General features: G+C 44.1%; 10 non-coding genes across 10 annotated transcripts; all 10 read right to left on the bottom strand.

Moving 5' to 3' along the window:
* Nucleotides 1–1,742: 1,742 nt before the first annotated feature.
* TRNAS-UGA (transfer RNA serine (anticodon UGA)) lies at nucleotides 1,743–1,824 on the bottom strand. The gene has a single exon. It is a non-coding gene; the product is annotated as a tRNA-Ser (tRNA).
* A 12,050-nt stretch (nucleotides 1,825–13,874) lies between these two features.
* Nucleotides 13,875–13,956, bottom strand: TRNAL-CAA (transfer RNA leucine (anticodon CAA)). The gene has a single exon. It is a non-coding gene; the product is annotated as a tRNA-Leu (tRNA).
* A 544-nt stretch (nucleotides 13,957–14,500) lies between these two features.
* On the bottom strand, nucleotides 14,501–14,582 carry TRNAS-CGA (transfer RNA serine (anticodon CGA)). The gene has a single exon. It is a non-coding gene; the product is annotated as a tRNA-Ser (tRNA).
* Nucleotides 14,583–15,126: 544 nt separating this feature from the next.
* TRNAS-UGA (transfer RNA serine (anticodon UGA)) lies at nucleotides 15,127–15,208 on the bottom strand. The gene has a single exon. It is a non-coding gene; the product is annotated as a tRNA-Ser (tRNA).
* A 534-nt stretch (nucleotides 15,209–15,742) lies between these two features.
* On the bottom strand, nucleotides 15,743–15,824 carry TRNAS-UGA (transfer RNA serine (anticodon UGA)). The gene has a single exon. It is a non-coding gene; the product is annotated as a tRNA-Ser (tRNA).
* Nucleotides 15,825–16,364: 540 nt separating this feature from the next.
* TRNAS-CGA (transfer RNA serine (anticodon CGA)) lies at nucleotides 16,365–16,446 on the bottom strand. The gene has a single exon. It is a non-coding gene; the product is annotated as a tRNA-Ser (tRNA).
* A 545-nt stretch (nucleotides 16,447–16,991) lies between these two features.
* On the bottom strand, nucleotides 16,992–17,073 carry TRNAS-UGA (transfer RNA serine (anticodon UGA)). The gene has a single exon. It is a non-coding gene; the product is annotated as a tRNA-Ser (tRNA).
* A 1,146-nt stretch (nucleotides 17,074–18,219) lies between these two features.
* On the bottom strand, nucleotides 18,220–18,301 carry TRNAL-CAA (transfer RNA leucine (anticodon CAA)). Its single transcript has one exon. It is a non-coding gene; the product is annotated as a tRNA-Leu (tRNA).
* A 1,179-nt stretch (nucleotides 18,302–19,480) lies between these two features.
* TRNAS-UGA (transfer RNA serine (anticodon UGA)) lies at nucleotides 19,481–19,562 on the bottom strand. The gene has a single exon. It is a non-coding gene; the product is annotated as a tRNA-Ser (tRNA).
* Nucleotides 19,563–20,104: 542 nt separating this feature from the next.
* TRNAS-CGA (transfer RNA serine (anticodon CGA)) lies at nucleotides 20,105–20,186 on the bottom strand. Its single transcript has one exon. It is a non-coding gene; the product is annotated as a tRNA-Ser (tRNA).
* Nucleotides 20,187–20,550: the final 364 nt, after the last annotated feature.

Here is a 20,550-nt window from a genome sequence, read left to right as displayed (position 1 = left end):
ACGTCAGGCCGAGACCTAAAACATAAAGTAACAAAAGGACGGGGCAGGAACCAGCAGTGCCCTGTTGCCCTCACTTATTTCACATGCTTTCATACAATTAATAAAAAGAGCAACACGTATCACTCAAAGTGAGTGACAGGGCACAGATGAGCGGTAATCATACACTGTGCATTTATACCCTCTTTTCCCTCCATTACGGCGGTGGCAACGGGCCCTTAAGTGTACTCAGAAAAAGTCAAAAAGCCTAAACAAGACACTCTACATAAAAAAAATTACTCTTTTCGTGACTCGTCAAGATCAAGCAGGACAGGTCCAGACTACGAACCCTTTAAACCACCTGCTCTCTAAAACACTTCCGGAGTGTTGAAATTGTCGTAATCTTTACATTTAGTTTGAGTTTTTGCTGTTTAATTCTGTGACTTGATGAGGATTGCGTAACAAGAAGTGAACATTTCCTTAACAAACCAAATGGTGTTCATGCAAAATCACCCGATGCTGCAAGCAGGATGCAAACCTGCGCAGGGAAACCACATTGAATATCGAGTCCAACGCCTTAACCACTCGGCCATCCCAGCTCCATGAGTATGATGTCACTGTTGTCGTATATGAGCCATGCGCTGCTCACGTCAGGCCGAGACCTAAAAAATTAAAGTAACAAAAGGACGGGGCAGGAACCAGCAGCGCCCTGTTGCCCTCACTTATTTCACATGCTTTCATACAATTAATAAAAATAGCAACACGTATCATTCAAAGTGAGTGACAGGGCACAGATGAGCGGTAATCATTCACTGTGCATTTATACCCTCTTTTCCCTCTATTACGGCGGTGGCAACGGGCCCTTAAGTGTACTCAGAAAAAGTCCAAAAGCCTAACCAAGACACGCTTCATGAAAAAATATTACTCTTTTCGTGATTTGTCTAGATCAGGCAAACAGGTCCAGACTACGAACCCTTCCGAGCCACCTGGTCTGTAAAACACTTCCTGGGTGTAGAAATTGTCTCAATGTTTACATCTAGTTTGAGTTTTTGCCATTTAACTCTGTGACTTGAAGAAGACTGCATAACGAGAAGTGAACATTTACTTAACTAAACCAAATGGTGCTAATGCAAAATCTCATGACCGTGCAAGCAGGATTCAAACCAACGCAGTGAAACCCCATTGGATTTCAAGTCCAACACCTTACCCACTCGGCCATCGCAGCTGCATGTGTATGATGTCACTGTTGTCGTATACGAGCCATGCGCTGCTCACGTCAGGCTGAGACCTAAAAATTAAAGTAACGGAAGGACGGGGCATGTACCAGCAGTGCCCTGTCTCCCTCACTTATTTCGCATGCTTTCATACAATTAATAAAAATAGCAACACGCATCACTCAAAGTGAGTGAAAGGGCACAGATGAGCGGTAATCAATCACTGCACATTTCTGCCCTCTTTTCCCTGTATTACGGCGCTGGGAATGGGCCCTTAAGTGTACTCAGAAAGAGTCCAAAAGCCTAAACAAGACACGCTACATAAAAAATTACTCTTTTCGTGATTTGTCTAGATCAGGCAGGACAGGTCCAGACTACGAACCCTTCCGAGCCACCTGCTCTCTAAAACACTTCCTATGTGTGGAAATTGTCTCAATATTTACATCTAGTTTTTGTTTTTGCCGTTTAACTCCGTGACTTGATGAGGATTGCATAACAAGAAGTGAACATTTACTTAACTAAACCAAATGGCATTCATGCAAAAGCTCACGATGCTGCAAGCAGGATTCGAACCTGCGCAGGGAAACCCCATTGGATTTCAGGTCCAACGCCTTAACCACTCGGCCGTCGCAGCTCCATGAAAATGATGTCACTGTTGTCGTATACGAGCCATGCGCTGCTCAAGTCAGACCGAGACCTAAAAAATAAAGCAACGGGGCAGGTACCAGCAGTGCCCTGTTGCCCTCATTTATTTCGCATGCTTTGATACAATTAATAAAAATAGCAACACGCATCACTCAAAGTGAGTGCCAGGGCACAGATGAGCGGTAATCAATCACTGCACATTTCTACCCTCTTTTCCCTATATTACGGCGCTGGGAATGGGCCCTTAAGAGTACTCAGAAAGAGTCCAAAAGCCTAAACAAGACACGCTACATGAAAAAATTACTCTTTTTGTGACTCGTCAAGATCAGGCAGGACAGGTCCAGACTACGAACCCTTCTGAACCACCTGCTGTCATGTAGCTCCTGAATATCCTTATATCGTGTTAAGTTAGCATAGGTACATTTGAGGTTTAAACGCCATTTTCCATTCTTGCAACTTCTGCACACAACACTTAATTGTTGACTTAGCTTTCAACCTAGTAGTTTGCCGTGGTTTATGTGAGAATAATATGTTATTGCTCTGATATCAGCTTTGCTTAATAAACTATGTCTGCACGAAGAGTGCTGAAGTTTCAGGAACAACACGATATGGAATTGTTATGAGGTCTGATCTCCACGCCTTCATAGTCATAACACAAGTGCAGCCTTTGCCAACTCTGGCTTCAGGCGGGATTGATATTGCTTTGCATGGGGCACATAGAACACACTTGATGCGGTGCACATGCAGAGAGAGAGCTGGTGTATGCTGATGTGATTCCTTCATGCTAGGACACTAAGGTATGGGCCCGCCCTAAACCAACCCAAAGAGACCTTCTTAGCTAATAATATAATATATGTGTTAGGGTGGGTGAGATATAAGTGTTGTTAACTCTTATTCATTACAGTATGTTAACATGCTGTCACCATTCGCTTTTTATGTCTTAGTAACTATGCTGGTAATTTTGCTACTGATAATAAGTATACTTGTATTATCTAAGATACTGCGCCTGAGAAGACGACATTAGTAAATAAACATTTCAAATGCACATGTGTCTTCTTTACTCCATGTTCTGGTTTGTAATGATAATATAACGAAAGAGTGTTCATGAGTTCCACGTACCCTGAGGTACTGTAAGTTCATGTTCTGGTTTGTCTAAACATTGGGAGTTTGTTATGACCAATGAGACACTGTAGCTAGCTCGGTAAGGGGTTTGTTGGGTACTAAGGTGAGTTTTGGGTCACCCTAATTCGCCGAGGTTCCAATACTCTGTGCACAGTTCTGTGTGAGAACAGAAACCCTGCGACATGGCGCCCAACGTTTTCGGTGGTCTTATATCATGACACTTGAGTAGTATATCGTTCAAACCATAACCCCTTCACCTCCGTTTCCGGAAAGCGGGGTGTCGGTGAAACCTCCCTATTTTTTGAAATAGGTCTTATTCAAGCTTGATTCTTTGTTAAACGGTTTCTTTGAATTACTACCCAGTTGTGCTACAAAGTATTCTTTGTCTTTTCTTGTTTCCAGTGTTGTCATGGCGGCGGTGGCCATTGCGCAGCATAGTCGCGTAGCGGTGCGCACACATCTTCAGACGTACCAAGTCCCGGTGGATGGGATGGCTGTGATTTTAGTGGTGGGTGCAGATCCGGCGTTCCCTTTCGAGTTGTTTTACTCTTGGGTTACGTTTCCGGCGGTGGACGCAACTTCTGGTTTGTTCCACTCCTACACCGCCTCAGCTGTCCCGGCTGAGTATACACCGTACAGGGCACTGGAAATACCTATTGATCATTGGCAGCATCGTGTTTGGTTTGATGGCGCCCTCCCCCACTCTTTGTCCGCTGCGAGGTTAGGTCCACTCTCAATTCCAGGTACAAACTGGCCTGCGTTGGGTGGTTTTACCCCGCACCCGAATCACGGCGCTTGTACCCTTGCAGAAATTCGTAGGCTACATGTTGTTTCCATTTCTGTGATTCGAGCATTAGTGCAATACATCGGTCGCCACCTACCTGGTGGTCCCCAGGGGGGTGCGGCCGTGCCCATGGATCGAGGCGGTATGCGTCTCAATCCAGTGATGGTAAATTCGGTTTTTGGTGCACGTCCAGTTGACAACGATGACTTCCCGTTCTGGCTAGCAGAGAAGTTTGATCAACTGGAGGCGGTTTTTCCGAATTCTACTCCTGCTGATAAGCATAGAATGTTGACGATTACTTTACCGAAGGATTTAACTCCTGAACTTGTTGACTGTGAAAGCTGGGGGAAAACATTTGCGGCCGTTTATACGAGGTGCTTCGGCACCCCGTCTATGAATGCCCTGCCTGACATCATTAAACGTGTTCAAAATGATCACGGTCCAGAGGCAGCGGTTGAATTGGGTATGCGCCTGTGTGGTTCTTTTGAGATTGTAAGTGATCTCATACTCTCCAATGTTAAAGGAGATGCTGTGAACTTTCAGGTGTCGAACGCTTTGGCTGCTCTGCCCGATGCCGATAAACCCCGTCAGTTAGCAAAGATTGTTGTGGCCGCTTATAAGACAATTGGCCGCACAAGTAGAGGTCTGAAATATTTTTCAGTAAAGGAGAAAAAACAACCTCAGGGACAATCTGCAGTTGCAGATGTCCAACCCAAGTCCAAAAAACAGAATTGGCCTAAGAAACAGACACAGGGGAAGCAAATTAAGCAGACTCAGGATTCTTTTCCTGCACTACAGGCTCCTGCGCCGACAGAGAAAGTTTATGATTTGCGTGATCGCGCGATGATTAAATCACCTGATCGATTTCAGGGTTCTGATCAACGCTCTCCTCGTTCCTTTCAGGAAACATCGGCCCGAAGACCGGTGGAGGAGGGGGTGGACGTGGTGGCCAACAAGGACGTGGTCAGTCCCGCCAGACGGACGGCGCAGTGAAGCAGGAGGATTCTACGCCTAAGCGACCGCAGTTTGCGAAAAAGAAAGTCGCAGCCTTGACAGCGCATAGATATGCCACAGATAGTGAGAACGCGGCTTCGGAATCTGACGTGGGCTCTGACCTTGCTGGACAGCGCGGCGGAGATTACCATAGTCAGAGAGGCGCTCCGTCCACTACTGAGGGTGACAGCGACTGAAGTGTTCGTTGTAATTGAAACAGCCGATACGAGACTAGCTCCCCCTGAAAGTCTTTTTGAAATTGTCCTGTTAATTGAAGGTGACATACAGCGTACTGTAAGAGGGGTATTTTGGGAGAACCTATCGTCGACGTACGACATTTTACTTTCCGAGGCTGACTGGCCCCCACCTTTTGTGCTCGCGGCGCCGCGAGGGGAGGAGGTGATCCTTCCCAGTTTCGCGCACACTGTCTCAACTGAGCATGCGCAGCATTTTGCAGAAGAGTGGGCTCGGGCTCCTGCGCCGGCTCTGTACCGCAACCGATGTGGTTGGGACAAATTGTCGCCTTGCCACGAAATTCCTTTGCGGTCTGAGCCGCAGCCTCAGCCTCAATATCCCATACGGCGGGAAGCTAAAGCTGCCGTCGCAGAAATCCTTGAACAATTGGAATATCAGGGAGTTATTGAAACGTGTGTGTCACCGATGAATAATCCCCTTTTTACTGTGACCAAGCCTGACGGATCATATCGTTTGGTATTGGATTACCGGCATTTGAACTCGCATTGCCGTAACTGTGCAGTACAGAATACTCACGGCTCTGCTCTAGTGGATAGTCTAGTGCGTAAGCGTTTCAAGACAACGCTTGACATTTCCAACGGTTTTTATGCCCACCGATTGGATAGCTTTAGCTCCCAATGGACAAGTTTTACGTCCGCTGGTGTGCAAAAACGCTTCCGGCGACTCCCGATGGGCTACAAAAATAGTCCTGGAGTTTTCACCTCCCAAATAGTCACTCTATTAGAGAGTATCGATCCGGATGCATGTTCTTATGTGGATGACATTTATCTCACAGACGACGAGATTTGGATGCATCTGTGTCGTGTGAATTCGATAATTTGTAACTTTGCAGATATGGGTTACAAATTTAATTTAGCAAAATCGCACATTGCAGAACACACAGTGTTGTTCCTCGGCTATGAGCTGAACAATGAAGGTCGGGGATTGGCTCCTCACTTCTTGGAGAAATGCGCACAGTTGCGCGCTCCTACAACACTGAAAAAATTACAGTCTTTGCTGGGCTTCTTGAATTTCGGCAGAACTTACGTTCCGGAATATGCCCAGCGTATCAAGCCTTTGTATGCTTTGATACAACCAACTTTCTCAAAATCATGCTGGCTGCCTGAGCATTCGGCCATTTTGCAATCATTGCAGGCTGATCTGCTCGCCTCTAAATACTTACTGACTCGTGATAACCACACCAACCTGGTGATAAGAATAATTCCAGGGGCGGTGGGTTTCACGTACCTGACTTTCAATGAAGGTGACACAGTGCCTATTGCTTACATGTCACACTTGTACACTTCGGCTGAATTGCGGTTTCCCACTGTGGAGAAAGTTTTAACTGCTGTACAGATGGCGATTCTTAAAGAACGAGCTCTGTCACAGGGGAAGCGCATGTTAGTGGTAACACCCTGTCCTCATTTGGAGGCAGTCACGAAAGCCAGTGTACCTAATTCTAAAGCTTTGCACCCACGGTGGATTCAATGGGCAGCGTCATTGACGTCCACGGATGTCACGTTTATTTTTGACGCCTCATTACGGTCGCAAGAGTACTTGCAGTATGAGTTCGTTCATCCTGCTCCTCTGGCTATGCGACCTTTGGAGGACTTCCATTGCATCATTTACACTGATGGGTCGGCGCAGGTTGCGCATGGCTCTAAACATGCCTACGTTTCCGCATGCGCTATTGTGGTTGGTGCTATGTTGAACGATGAATTCATTTCCAGGGAGGTACACACGTTGCCCCTGGGCGATTGCACTGCACAATTGGCTGAGCTTCGTGCTCTTTTACTAGCGTTGGAGTACGCAGATCCAAGTGTTACTACTCTGATTGTAAGTGATTCTTACTACTGTGTCCAGTCTTACAATGAGAACTTGTTCTTTTGGATTCAGAATGATTTTCATGATTCCAAGGGTAGCACAATAAAACATAAAATGATCTGGGTTCGAGTGGCAGAGCTTAAGGCTATGTTGCCACTCGTTTATGTGATTCATACTCTCGGTCATCAGCGCGTAGGAGTTCACGCTGTTGGCAATTCGCTTGCTGATGAGGCGGCGAAATCTGCAGTATCTACATACTTAGTTGCAGCGGTTACTAGATCCAAAACCAGGATTGATAGCGACATCTTGGCGGAAGTTGCTGCCTCTGAGAAGGGAAGTAAACATCCTGCGGGATTCCCTTCGAAGTACAAATACCACTTAAGTCCCGAAAAGGTTCCTTTTGTGACAATTCCTGACGTTGGGGAACGGCTGATTCCCAACTCTGATCGCAGAGCAGACTTGATTACAGCGGCACATTAAGGTGTGGCGTCTGCGCATGCGGGCGTCTCGGCCACTGTAACTCAATTACAACAACGTTTCTGGTGGCGGGGACTATACAAACAGACGCGTGATTATGTCCTTCTTTGTGACATATGCCAGCAGATTAAACCTTCGACTGCTACGCGTCCGCCACAGACTCAGTTGTACATTTCTAATAAACCGCTAGGTTGTGTTTATTTAGATCACTGCGGTCCTTTTTCATCTGATACTGCGTATAAGTACATCTTAGTAGCAGTTGACTCATGCACACGCTTTGTGTGGGTATGGCCACATCGCAGCGCTGATTCACGGACTGTCATTAGAGATTTCCATGTCTTTATAGGGATTTTTGCCTGTGGTACCTTCCATTCGGATCAGGGTCCGGCTTTCGCCTCTAAGGCGTATAAGGATGCCATGACTTCGTTGGGGGTCCAAGTCAAGTTTTCGTCTCCCTACAGACCTGAGGGTAACAGTGTAGTTGAGCGAATGAACCGTGATTTAAAGCAATCTTTGACAGCCCGAGTTATAGGCACTGGCAGAAACTGGCTGGCTCACCTCTATGGCGTGCAGCGTGCTCTTAATAATCTCCCTAGAAGGTCTCTGGGTGGGCGGACCCCATACGAAATGCTCTTTGGCATCAAGATGTACGTCCCTGACCTTGACAGTCTAGACTGTGTGGTTCGCGCCACTTCCTTTGACGCAGATGAACATTGCAATGTTTTACAGAATATACAAAAGACCAGAGACAGTCTTGCAAAGGAACATTTGCCCTCCACGTCGGATGATGCGTTGCAGATCCCGGTAGTTGGCTGGCTACCCCAAGTTGGCGAACTGGTTTGAGAGAAGATCGATAACAAGAAAGAATTTGGTCCTTCCTATCGAGCTCCGGTTCCTGTCCTTGGGGTGAAGGGCACAAGAACATTCATTTTACCACCACTTCCTGGTCGTAAGGAAAACAGGTTTATTTCAATTGACAATGTCAAGATACACAGAGTGGCCGATTCTTCTTAGCATGACACCGGCTGTTTCCTGTCCTTCCATTGTGAGAAATTCAGTTATGCCCACTGCTTCTAATATTGAACCTGAAGTGGCCATCGAATTACCTGCTCTTTCCAGTCCTTTATTAAATAATTTACCCGGAACTAACATTGATGAGATAGACTATGCCTACCCCACTGATTTGTCCATACCTGACCTGCAAGCACGTTTAGCCACGGAATCCAGATTTTCTTTTGACTCTGTTTCCCTTGCCTCAAGGAAACCCTCTCGTTTTGCAGTTTATGCTAGCCTGTTTAAAAAACATTTTTTGATACCCCCTTGGACATACATTTGGCTGGTCCTTTTTTCAGTTTACCTTTTTATGTCAATTGGTTTTGTGTTTTATTTTTTTCGAATCATGAATGGACACTATGTCGAGGAAAGAACTTGCATTACTCATCTGAATGGAACTTTGGCCCCGCTTTCCTCGTCCCATTCTACATACAGATTTAAAAGAGACTTGACTTTGGTTAACATCACAGCATGGCCTGTCCTTGATGGAATCGTGTGGGATGCAGTTCGGTTTCAGATTCATGGCCCAACGGAAGTCGTTAATGTCCCTAATGTACTTAGAGTGAATATGGGGGATGTGGTGAAACAAAACATTCGTTCTGATGACTGGGATGTCAATGCTGTAGAAAGTTTATTTTCTGATTTGCAGTACTATGCTGCATTTGATGCTGAGGATTTATATTTAGAATCTGCTAATTATGGTGAATTATTCTGTTACCAACATTATGGCAATCACTTCTTACACAAAACATCTTCCAGAAGGGATACTGTTAACTTTACTCAGTGGGAACATTGCCCAGCGCCTCATCAGGGGAGTTCTGAAACATTTCTGAAAAAGTATACTTACTTCAATGACTTTAATCAGTCCAATCCCGAGTCCTTTTATTTTAAATTTCGGAAAATGCCAATGTCCAAGGTTAGACTTACCGATACTAAATTGTTGTATTCGAAGGCCTTCCTTGATCGATTAGTTACTGGAGGCTATGAGTTATGGAAGGATACAATAGACCTTAAATCAGTTTGGGGTTCAAGGGCCTGGCAGATACAAGGCACTGAGGCTTTGCACCGTGCATGTCTCATCCCGAATCATATGTTGTTTCTAAATGAAACGATTTCCCAGACCACATGCTTTGGATTAGCTACTTCTAAAAAGTTAAACACTCCTTCTTTCCCGGAGTTGGAGGAATATGATGGTTGGAGTAATTTTACTCAGTTGTCCATTAGAGAATTACAGACTCTACTTCTTAATTCCTCCTTTAACATTTCCAGTATGAATCCTAAGGGTTGGCTGCTTTGGCACCGTAGTGCTGATTCTTGCCAACATAGATTTTTGAATTTAACTGACGGTTTTACAACTGTTAGATCTGATCCCCGGTTTAACTTGGGTCATACTGTCACCTCTTATTCTGTAGGCAAATTGTGTCAAACTTGGCTGAAACATTCTACTTTACCTGCGGTTAAGAATCACCTATCTAAACTAAATGCAGAAGTGGACTTGAATGATTTCATTAAAGGCCCGGCTAGTGGCAGGTCGAAAAGGTGGTTATATGGGGTTTACAATGAAATTTGGAAACTTTCACAGATAGAGGCTGCTACACGCCTTAGGGCTATTGATCAAGCGAATCTTGAGAAAGTGCTTGCAGTTGTTGACAATAGCATTAATGTGCTTTCCTCTAGAATTTACACATTGGATAATATTGTGTTGTCAGTTGTCGATATTGTGCATGATGAAGTGTCAGTATTATACCATGGTCAGAATCAATTACGATCAATCATGCAGTTTGCATGGACCCTTCAAACTCTAAAAATGGGTAAAGTTCCCAGGGGGTACATGAACGTGTCTTCTTTATTTGCACCGTTTAATTTGACTGACAAACAACGCTTGCTTTCAATGCGTGATGCCTCCTTTTCTATGTTACATATTGAAAGGTTGGAATCTTTACCTTTTTCCGTGGCAGAAGCCACTGCTGCAACGTGGCTTATCCACGGTTTGATAACGCTGCCTTTTGCTTTATATAAATTTTCAAATTGTATGAAATATGTACCCATAGGTCGTTATGAACCTTTAGGTAGCGGTTTCCTCCATGAAGTCTGGTTGCTTCCATACACATACAGATGTTTTAAGGATGACCAGGAAGTTTATCTGACTGGGGAGGAGTGTACTGAGACGCCAGATCATTCTTTAATGTGTGGACACATACAGTTACATGGTTCATGCAACAGGGACCGACCGAATATGGCTTGCGTTTTGCAAGGAACGCCAGTTCCTGCTATCATCCCCACGTTTAAATTATTAGAGAATGGTAGTTATTTAATGCTCAATAATGAGGACTGTTGTGGGTTAATTAAAGGTATAGCTTTCATCGTAACAGTAAGTGAGCGGGTTATTTGCTGCAGAAATGTGCTTTATCCTCCCACACGTGAACATAGGGAGTCTTCCATCTGGCCACAGATACCAACCTTGGGAGCAGAATTCAGCGGCATGGCAAGAATAAGGGCTCTTTGGTCCCAGAAAGGGGTGGCCTTGAGCTCGGCCCGTGAAACTTTCGTGCTTCACATTGCAAACACCCGTACAGAGGTTCAGGCTCTTTTGAATACTGATTTGCCTTTGCATTTCGGAGCGATGGATCGAACTATCTTTAACGCATCCTCCACAAAAGGCCTAGCACATTTTTTTAAAGTTGTTAGCAGTGGTCTCGTGACTTCCTTTGAAAAGATTTTTGGAGTCATCCCTGCTTTCTTCCATTCTATTTTTTCATCCTTGTTTGGAGGGTTCCCATTTTTACTTGCATTAGCGGCTGGCGCTCTAGTGGTTTTCTGTCTTTTTAAATATGGATGTCCTTCCTGTGCAAGACCCGGCGCAACAGCTACTGACGCAGTTTCGCAACCGCATGCTTGAATATTATGGCACACTGCCGTTGGCGACATTGAGCACGGCATATGGATTATCTTTTCGATTCTCCTATTTCACCTGTGTCCAGCCTGTATTTCACTGCCTGACCTGTGAGTTCCATTGGGCCATTGATTTGTGTCTCTGCGGACCGGTTTCTCCTGACGTCGTTTTTAATCAGCTGATGAGTCCTATCATTGCTCACGAGTTGGTTTGTTCTGACGAGAGGATTATGGCCTTAGCAGTGGCACATGGACTAATTGGTCCCTGGGATATATTGTCGGCAGCACGGAATTTCTTGGAACTAAGTTTTCTTGAAAACCCGCCGAGCTGTCCTCTGATGGTTATAGAGGATCCGGTGCTGGGAGAACACATATGTTCTTTTCAACTTTTAAATTGGATGGCTGAACTGTTTTCGGATGAGGACAGTGATTTCCTATTGGAGGCTGTTGCTACTTACTTTGCATATACAGTTTTGTCATAGACACTGTCTCGGATTGACATGCTGATCAATAGCATTTCATTGATTTTATTGACTTATTTGTCATGTTTTTTATTATTTCCTTGCCTATTGGCTTGAGCCACGTTATATTTTTGGGCTATTTTTTAGCATTAATTTTTAAATGTTTAGTTTCGGATCATGTCAAAAATCAGAGTTCCTTCTCCTGAGTTCACTATGAATCAGATCTATAATCGGTCATGGGGTGTTGACTAACGGCGCTAGGGTTTGTAGTGTTACATTAGTTACCAAATTTACACTTTAATGCAAATGGTGCCCACAAGTATCAGCAATGACATGAAACAGTAATGTTTTGTATAAAAATATTGATCAATCATTTATTAAAAAACAGAATAAAAACAAATTAAATAAAATGGCAACATATACAGGATTTCCAATTTTATCATAAGGTTTTCAAACACAAAAAACATTCATCATATTTAAAAAGATTACTATCAAATCGTTGTGCTGTCATTTATACAATAATTTTGATTAAAAACAGATTTATCATAGGAACGAAAAAGTGTCGACGCAGCGTTTCGGTGCCTCTTTGTTTTGCACCTTCTTCAAGGACTCGTTCACGATTCACTTAATATACTCCAGGTAAATTTCTCCTGGTGATATTTCTCATCATTCTAATTTAGCACGTTTCTTCGTATGCTAGCTGTATTTCCTTGTCTCTTTTCTCTTGTACAAGTGCCTTTAGTTGGGCGTCACCTGTTTTAGGAGAGATTGGGGACACGCTTCAGTCCGGTCCGCTTTTACTCTTGATCTTTTGAGAGTAATGGAGGACGCCTCTGGGAGCTACCTTCTGGTAATTTCATCAACCATTTACTCTGTATGGTTAGAATGAAAATTGCGGAGGTTTATTTCCTTCTCCTTATAGCTTCATCTTTGTGGGGCTTTTTTAGCACATTAGCGGTCCACTCTTTAAAGGATAGCTGAACTGCACGGCGTCCTCCACCTTCCTGGGCTTGTTTGTTTCGGATCATGCTCGTTTACTGTTGAGTTCTGCTCTCATGAGATGGCACTTCTGTTATCATATTTAGTTCGTTCTCGGATCAAGGGGGGGTGTCATGTAGCTCCTGAATATCCTTATATCGTGTTAAGTTAGCATAGGTACATTTGAGGTTTAAACGCCATTTTCCATTCTTGCAACTTCTGCACACGACACTTAATTGTTGACTTAGCTTTCAACCTAGTAGTTTGCCGTGGTTTATGTGAGAATAATATGTTATTGCTCTGATATCAGCTTTGCTTAATAAACTATGTCTGCACGAAGAGTGCTGAAGTTTCAGGAACAACACGATATGGAATTGTTATGAGGTCTGATCTCCACGCCTTCATAGTCATAACACAAGTGCAGCCTTTGCCAACTCTGGCTTCAGGCGGGATTGATATTGCTTTGCATGGGGCACATAGAACACACTTGATGCGGTGCACATGCAGAGAGAGAGCTGGTGTATGCTGATGTGATTCCTTCATGCTAGGACACTAAGGTATGGGCCCGCCCTAAACCAACCCAAAGAGACCTTCTTAGCTAATAATATAATATATGTGTTAGGGTGGGTGAGATATAAGTGTTGTTAACTCTTATTCATTACAGTATGTTAACATGCTGTCACCATTCACTTTTTATGTCTTAGTAACTATGCTGGTAATTTTGCTACTGATAATAAGTATACTTGTATTATCTAAGATACTGCGCCTGAGAAGACGGCATTAGTAAATAAACATTTCAAATGCACATGTGTCTTCTTTACTCCATGTTCTGGTTTGTAATGATAATATAACGAAAGAGTGTTCATGAGTTCCACGTACCCTGAGGTACTGTAAGTCCATGTTCTGGTTTGTCTAAACATTGGGAGTTTGTTATGACCAATGAGACACTGTAGCTAGCTCGGTAAGGGGTTTGTTGGGTACTAAGGTGAGTTTTGGGTCACCCTAATTCGCCGAGGTTCCAATCCTCTGTGCACAGTTCTGTGTGAGAACAGAAACCCTGCGACACTTCTCTCTAAAACACTTCCTGAGTGTTGAAATTGTCTTAATGTTTACATTTAGTTTGAATTATTGCTGTTTAACTCTGTGACTTGATGAGGATTGACTGACGAGAAGTGAACATATCCTTAACAAACCAAATGATGTTCATGCAAAATCACGGGTCGCTGCAAGCAAGATTCGAACCTGCGCAGGGAAACACCATTGGATTTTGAGTCCAACGCCTTAACCACTCGCCCATCGCAGCTCCATGAGTGTGATGTCACTGTTGTCGTATATGAGCCATGCGCTGCTCACGTCAGACCGAGACCTAAAAAACTAAAGTAACGGAAGGACGGGGCAGGTACCAGCAGTGCCCTGTTGCCCTCACTTATTTCGCATGCTTTGATACAATTAATAAAAATAGCAACACGCATCACTCAAAGTGAGTGACAGGGCACAGTTGAGCGGTAATCAATCACTGCACATTCCTACCCTCTTTTCCCTATATTACGGCGCTGGGAATGGGCACTTAAGAGTACTCAGGAAGAGTCCAAAAGCCTAAACAAGACACGCTTCATAAATAAAAATTACTCTTTTCCTGACTTGTCTAGATAAGGCAGGACAGGTCCAGACTACAAACCATTCCTAGCCACCTGCTCTCTGAAACACTTCCTGGGTGTAGAAATTGTCTTAATGTTTACATTTAGTTTGAATTTTTGCTGTTTAATTCTGTGACTTGATGAGGATTGCGTAACGAGAAGTGAACATTTCCTTAACAAACCAAATGGTGTTCATGCTAAATCGCCCGATGCTGCAAGCAGGATGCGAACCTGCGCAGGGAAACCCCATTGAATTTCGAGTCCAACGCCTTAACCACTCGGCCATCACAGCTCCATGAGCATGATGTCACTGTTGTCGTATATGAGCCATGCGCTGCTCACGTCAGGCCGAGACCTAAAAAATAAAGTCACAAAAGGATGGGGCAGGAACCAGCAGTGCCCTGTTGCCCTCACTTATTTCACATGCTTTCATACAATTAATAAAAATAGCAACACGTATCACTCAAAGTGAGTGACAGGGCACAGATGAGCGGTAATCATTCACTGTGCATTTCTACCCTCTTTTCCCTCTATTACGGCGGTGGCAACGGGCCCTTAAGTGTACTCAGAAAAAGTCCAAAAGCCTAAACAAGACACGCTTCATAAATAAAAATTACTCTTTTCCTGACTTGTCTAGATAAGGCAGGACAGGTCCAGACTACAAACCATTCCTAGCCACCTGCTCTCTGAAACACTTCCTGGGTGTAGAAATTGTCTCAATGTTTACATCTAGTTTGAGTTTTTGCCGTTTAACTCTGTGACTTTATGAGGATTGCATAATGAGAAGTGAACATTTACTTAACTAAACCAAATGGTGTTCATGCAAAATCTCATGACGCTGCAAGCAGGATTCGAACCTACGCGGGTAAACCCCATTGGATTTCAAGTCCAACGCCTTAACCACTCGGCCATCGCAGCTGCGTGAGTATGATGTCACTGTTGTCGTATACGAGCCATGCGCTGCTCACATCAGGCCGAGACCTAAAAATTAAAGTAACGGAAGGACGGGGCACGTACCAGCAGTGCCCTGTTGCCCTCACTTATTTCGCATGCATTCATACAATTAATAAAAATAGCAACACGTATCACTCAAAGTGAGTGACAGGGCACAGATGAGCGGTAATCAATCACTGCACATTCCTACCCTCTTTTCCCTATATTACGGCGCTGGGAATGGGCACTTAAGAGTACTCAGAAAGAGTCCAAATGCCTAAACAAGACACGCTACATAAAAAAATTACTCTTTTTGTGACTCGTCAAGATCAGGCAGGACAGGTCCAGACTATGAACCCTTCGAACCACCTGCTCTCTAAAACACTTCCTGAGTGTTGAAATTGTCTTAATGTTTACATTTAGTTTTTGCTGTTTAACTCTGGTACTTGATGAGAATTGCGTAGCGAGAAGTGAACATTTCCTGAACAAACCAAATGGTGTTCATGCAAAATCGCCCAATGCTGCAAGCAGGATTCAAACCTGCGCAGGGAAACCCCATTGAACTTCAAGTGCAACGCCTTAACCATTCGGCCATCACAGCTCCAGGATTATGATGTCACTGTAGTCGTATATGAGCCATGCGCTGCTCACGTCAGGCCGAGACCTAAAAAATAAAGTAACATAAGGACCGGGCAGGAACCAGCAGTGCCCTGTTGCCCTCATTTATTTCGCTTGCTTTCATACGATTAATAAAAATAGCAACATGTATCACTCAAAGTGAGTGACAGGGCACAGATGAGCAGTAATTAATCACTGCGCATTTCTACCCTCTTTTCCCTATATTACGGCACTGGGTCCAGTCCCTTAAGTGTACTCAGAAAGAGTCCAAAAGCCTAAACAAGACACTCTACATAAAAAAATGACTCTTTTCGTGACTCGTCAAGATCAAGCAGGACAGGTCCAGACTACGAACTCTTCGAACCACCTGCTCTCTAAAACACTTCCGGAGTGTTGAAATTGTCTTAATGTTTACATTTAGTTTGAGTTTTTGCTGTTTAATTCTGTGACTTGATGAGGATTGCGTAACGAGAAGTGAACATTTCCTTAACAAACCAAATGGTGTTCATGCAAAATCGCCCGATGCTGCAAACAGGATGCGAACCTGCGCAGGGAAACCCCATTGAATTTCGAGTCCAACGCCTTAACCACTCGGCCATCGCAGCTCCATGAGTATGATGTCACTGTTGTCGTATATGAGCCATGCGCTGCTCACGTCAGGCCGAGAGCTCAAAAATAAAGTAACAAAAGCACGGGGCAGGAACCAGCAGTGCCCTGTTGCCCTCACTTATTTCACATGCTTTCATACAATTAATAAAAATAGCAACACGTATCACTCAAAGTGAGTAACAGGGCACAGATGAGCGGTAATCATTCACTGTGCATTTCTACTCTCTTTTCCCTCTATTACGGCGGTGGCAACGGGCCCTTAAGTGTACTCAGAAAAAGTCCAAAAGCCTAAACAAGACACGCTTCATAAAAAAAGAATTACTCTTTTCCTGACTTGTCTAGATCAGGGAGGACAGGTCCAGACTACAAACCATTCCTAGCCACCTGCTCTCTGAAACACTTCCTGGGTGTAGAAATAGTCTCAATGTTTACATCTAGTTTGAGTTTTTGCCGTTTAACTCTGTGACTTGATGAGGATTGCATAACGAGAAGTGAACATTTACTTAACTAAACCAAATGGTGTTCATGCAAAATCTCATGACGCTGCAAGCAGGATTCGAACCTACGCGGGTAAACCCCATTGGATTTCAAGTCCAACGCCTTAACCACTCAGCCATCGCAGCTGCGTGAGTATGATGTCACTGTTGTTGTATACGAGCCATGCGCTACTCACATCAGGCCGAGACCTAAAAATTAAAGTAACGGAAGGACGGGGCACGTACCAGCAGTGCCCTGTCTCCCTCACTTATTTCGCATGCTTTCATACAATTAATAAAAATAGCAACACGCATCACTCAAAGTGAGTGACAGGGCACAGATGAGCAGTAATCAATCACTGCACATTTCTGCCCTCTTTTCCCTATATTAAGGCTCTGGAATGGGCCTTTAAGTGTACTCAGAAAGAGTCCAAAAGCCTAAACAAGATACGCTACATAACAAAATTACTCTTTTCGTGTCTCGTCAAGATCAGGCAGGACAGGACCAGACTACGAACCCTTCCGAGCCACCTGCTCTCTAAAACACTTCCTGAGTATTGAAATTGTCTTAATGTTTACATTTAGTTTGAGTTTTTGCTGTTTAACTCTGTTACTTGATGAGGATTGCGTAACGAGAAGTGAACATTGCCTTATCAAACCAAATGGTGTTCATGCAAAATCGCAAGAGGCTGCAAGCAGGATTCGGACCTGCGCAGGGAAACCCCATTGATTTCGAGTCCAACGCCTTAACAACTCGGCCATTGCAGCTCCATGTTGTCGTATACGAGCCATTCGCTGCTCACGTGAGACCGAGACCTAAAAAATAAAGTAACCGAAGGAAGGGGCAGGTACCAGCAGTGCTCTGTTGCCCTCACTTATTTCGCTTGCTTTCATACAATTAATAAAAATAGCAACACGCATCACTCAAAGTGAGTGACGGGCACAGATGAGCGGTAATCAATCACTGCACATTTCTACCCTCTTTTCCCTATATTACGGCGCTGGGAATGGGCCCTTAAGAGTACTCAGAAAGAGTCCAAAAGCCTAAACAAGACACGCTACATGAAAAAATTACTCTTTTTGTGACTCGTCAAGATCAGGCAGGACAGGTCCAGAGTACAAACCCTTCTGAACCACCTGCTCTCTAAAACACTTCCTGAGTGTTGAAATTGTCTTAATGTTTACATTTAGTTTGAATTATTGCTGTTTAACTCTGTGACTTGATGAGGATTGACTAACGAGTAGTGAACATTTCCCTAACAAACCAAATGGTGTTCATGCAAAATCACAGGTCGCTGCAAGCAGGATTCGAACCTGCGCAGGGAAACCCCATTGGATTTTGAGTCCAACGCCTTAACCACTCTCCCATCGCTGCTCCATGAGTATGATGTCACTGTTGTCGTATATGAGCCATGCGCTGCTCAAGTCAGACCGAGACCTAAATAACTAAAGTAACGGAAGGACGGGACAGGTACCAGCAGTGCCCTGTTGCCCTCACTTATTTTGCATGCTTTGATACAATTAATAAAAATAGCAACACGCATCACTCAAAGTGAGTGACAGGGCACAGATGACCGGTAATCAATCACTGCGCATTTCTACCCTCTTTTCCCTATATTACGGCGCTGGGACCGGGCCCTTAAGTGTACTCAGAAAGAGTCCAAAAGCCTAAACAAGACACTCTACATAAAAAAAAATTACTCTTTTCGTGACTCGTCAAGATCAGGCAGGACAGGTCCAGACTACGAACCCTTCGAACCACCTGCTCTCTTAAACACTTCCTGAGTGTTGAAATTGTCTTAATGTTTACATTTAGTTTGAATTTTTGCTGTTTAACTCTGTGACTTGATGAGGATTGACTAACGAGTAGTGAACATTTCCCTAACAAACCAAATGGTGTTCATGCAAAATCACAGGTCGCTGCAAGCAGGATTCGAACCTGCGCAGGGAACCCCCATTGGATTAAAAGTCCAACGCCTTAACCCCTCACCTTAACCCCTCGCCCATCGCAGCTCCATGAGTATGATGTCACTGTTGTCGTATATGAGCCATGCGCTGCTCACGTCAGACCGAGACCTAAAAAACTAAAGTAACGGAAGGACGGTGCAGGTACCAGCATGCCCTGTTGCCCTCACTTATTTTGCATGCTTTGATACAATTAATAAAAATAGCTAAACGCATCACTCAAAGTGAGTGACAGGGCACAGATGAGCGGTAATCAATCACTGAACATTCCTACCCTCTTTTCCCTATATTACGGCGCTGGGAATGGGCACTTAAGAGTACTCAGAAAGAGTCCAAATGCCTAAACAAGACACGCTACATAAAAAAATTACTCTTTTTGTGACTCGTCAAGATCAGGCAGGACAGGTCCAGACTACGAACCTTTCCAAACCACCTGCTCTCTTAAACACTTCCTGAGTGTTGAAATTGTCTTAATGTTTACATTTAGTTTGAATTTTTGCTGTTTAACTCTGTGACTTGATGAGGATTGACTAACGAGAAGTGAAAATTTCCTTAACAAACCAAATGGTGTTCATGCAAAATCGTACGTCGCTGCAAGCAGGATTCGAACATGCGCAGGGAAACCCCATTGGATTTCAATTCCAACGCCTTAACCACTCAGGCATCACAGCTCCATGAGAGTGATGTCACTGTTGTCGTATATGAGCCATGCGCTGCTCACGTCATACCGAGACCTAAAAAATAAAGTAACCGAAGGAAGGGGCAGGTACCAGCAGTGCTCTGTTGCCCTCACTTATTTTGCTTGCTTTCATACAATTAATAAAAATAGCAACACGTATCACTCAAAGTGAGTGACAGGGCACAGATGAGCAGTAATCAATCACTGCGCATATCTACCCTCTTTTCCCTATATTACGGCGCTGGGACCGGGCCCTTAAGTGTACTCAGAAAGAGTCCAAAAGCCTAAACAAGACACTCTACATAAAAAAAAATTACTCTTTTCGTGACTCGTCAAGATCAGGCAGGACAGGTCCAGACTACGAACCCTTCGAACCACCTGCTCTCTAAAACACTTCCTGAGTGTTGAAATTGTCTTAATGTTTACATTTAGTTTGAGTTTTTGCTGTTTAACTCTGTGACTTGATGAGGATTGCGTAACGAGAAGTGAACATTTCCTTAACAAACCAAATGGTGTTCATGCAAAATCACCCGATGCTGCAAGCAGGATTCGAACCTGCGCAGGGAAACCCCATTGAATTTCGAGTGCAACGCCTTAACCATCCGGCCATCGCAGCTCCATGAGTATGATGTCACTGTTGTCGTATATGAGCCATGCGCTGCTCACGTCAGGCCAAGACCTAGAAAATAAAGTAACATAAGGACGGGGCAGGAACCAGCAGTGCCCTGTTGCCCTCACTTATTTCACATGCTTTCATACAATTAATAAAAATAGAAACACGTATCACTCACAGTGAGTGACAGGGCACAGATGAGCGGTAATCATTCACTGTGCATTTCTACCCTCTTTTCCCTCTATTACGGCGGTGGCAACGGGACCTTAAGTGTACTCAGAAAAAGTCCAAAAGCCTAAACAAGACACACTTCATAAATAAAAATTACTCTTTTCCTGAATTGTCTAGATCAGGCAGGACAGGTCCA

This window comes from Lissotriton helveticus, chromosome 11 (assembly GCF_964261635.1).
Source record: "Lissotriton helveticus chromosome 11, aLisHel1.1, whole genome shotgun sequence".
Classification (NCBI taxonomy): Eukaryota; Metazoa; Chordata; class Amphibia; order Caudata; family Salamandridae; genus Lissotriton; species Lissotriton helveticus.
Note: the sequence above shows the minus strand (reverse complement) of the source record. Positions and strands in the feature narration are given on the sequence as shown.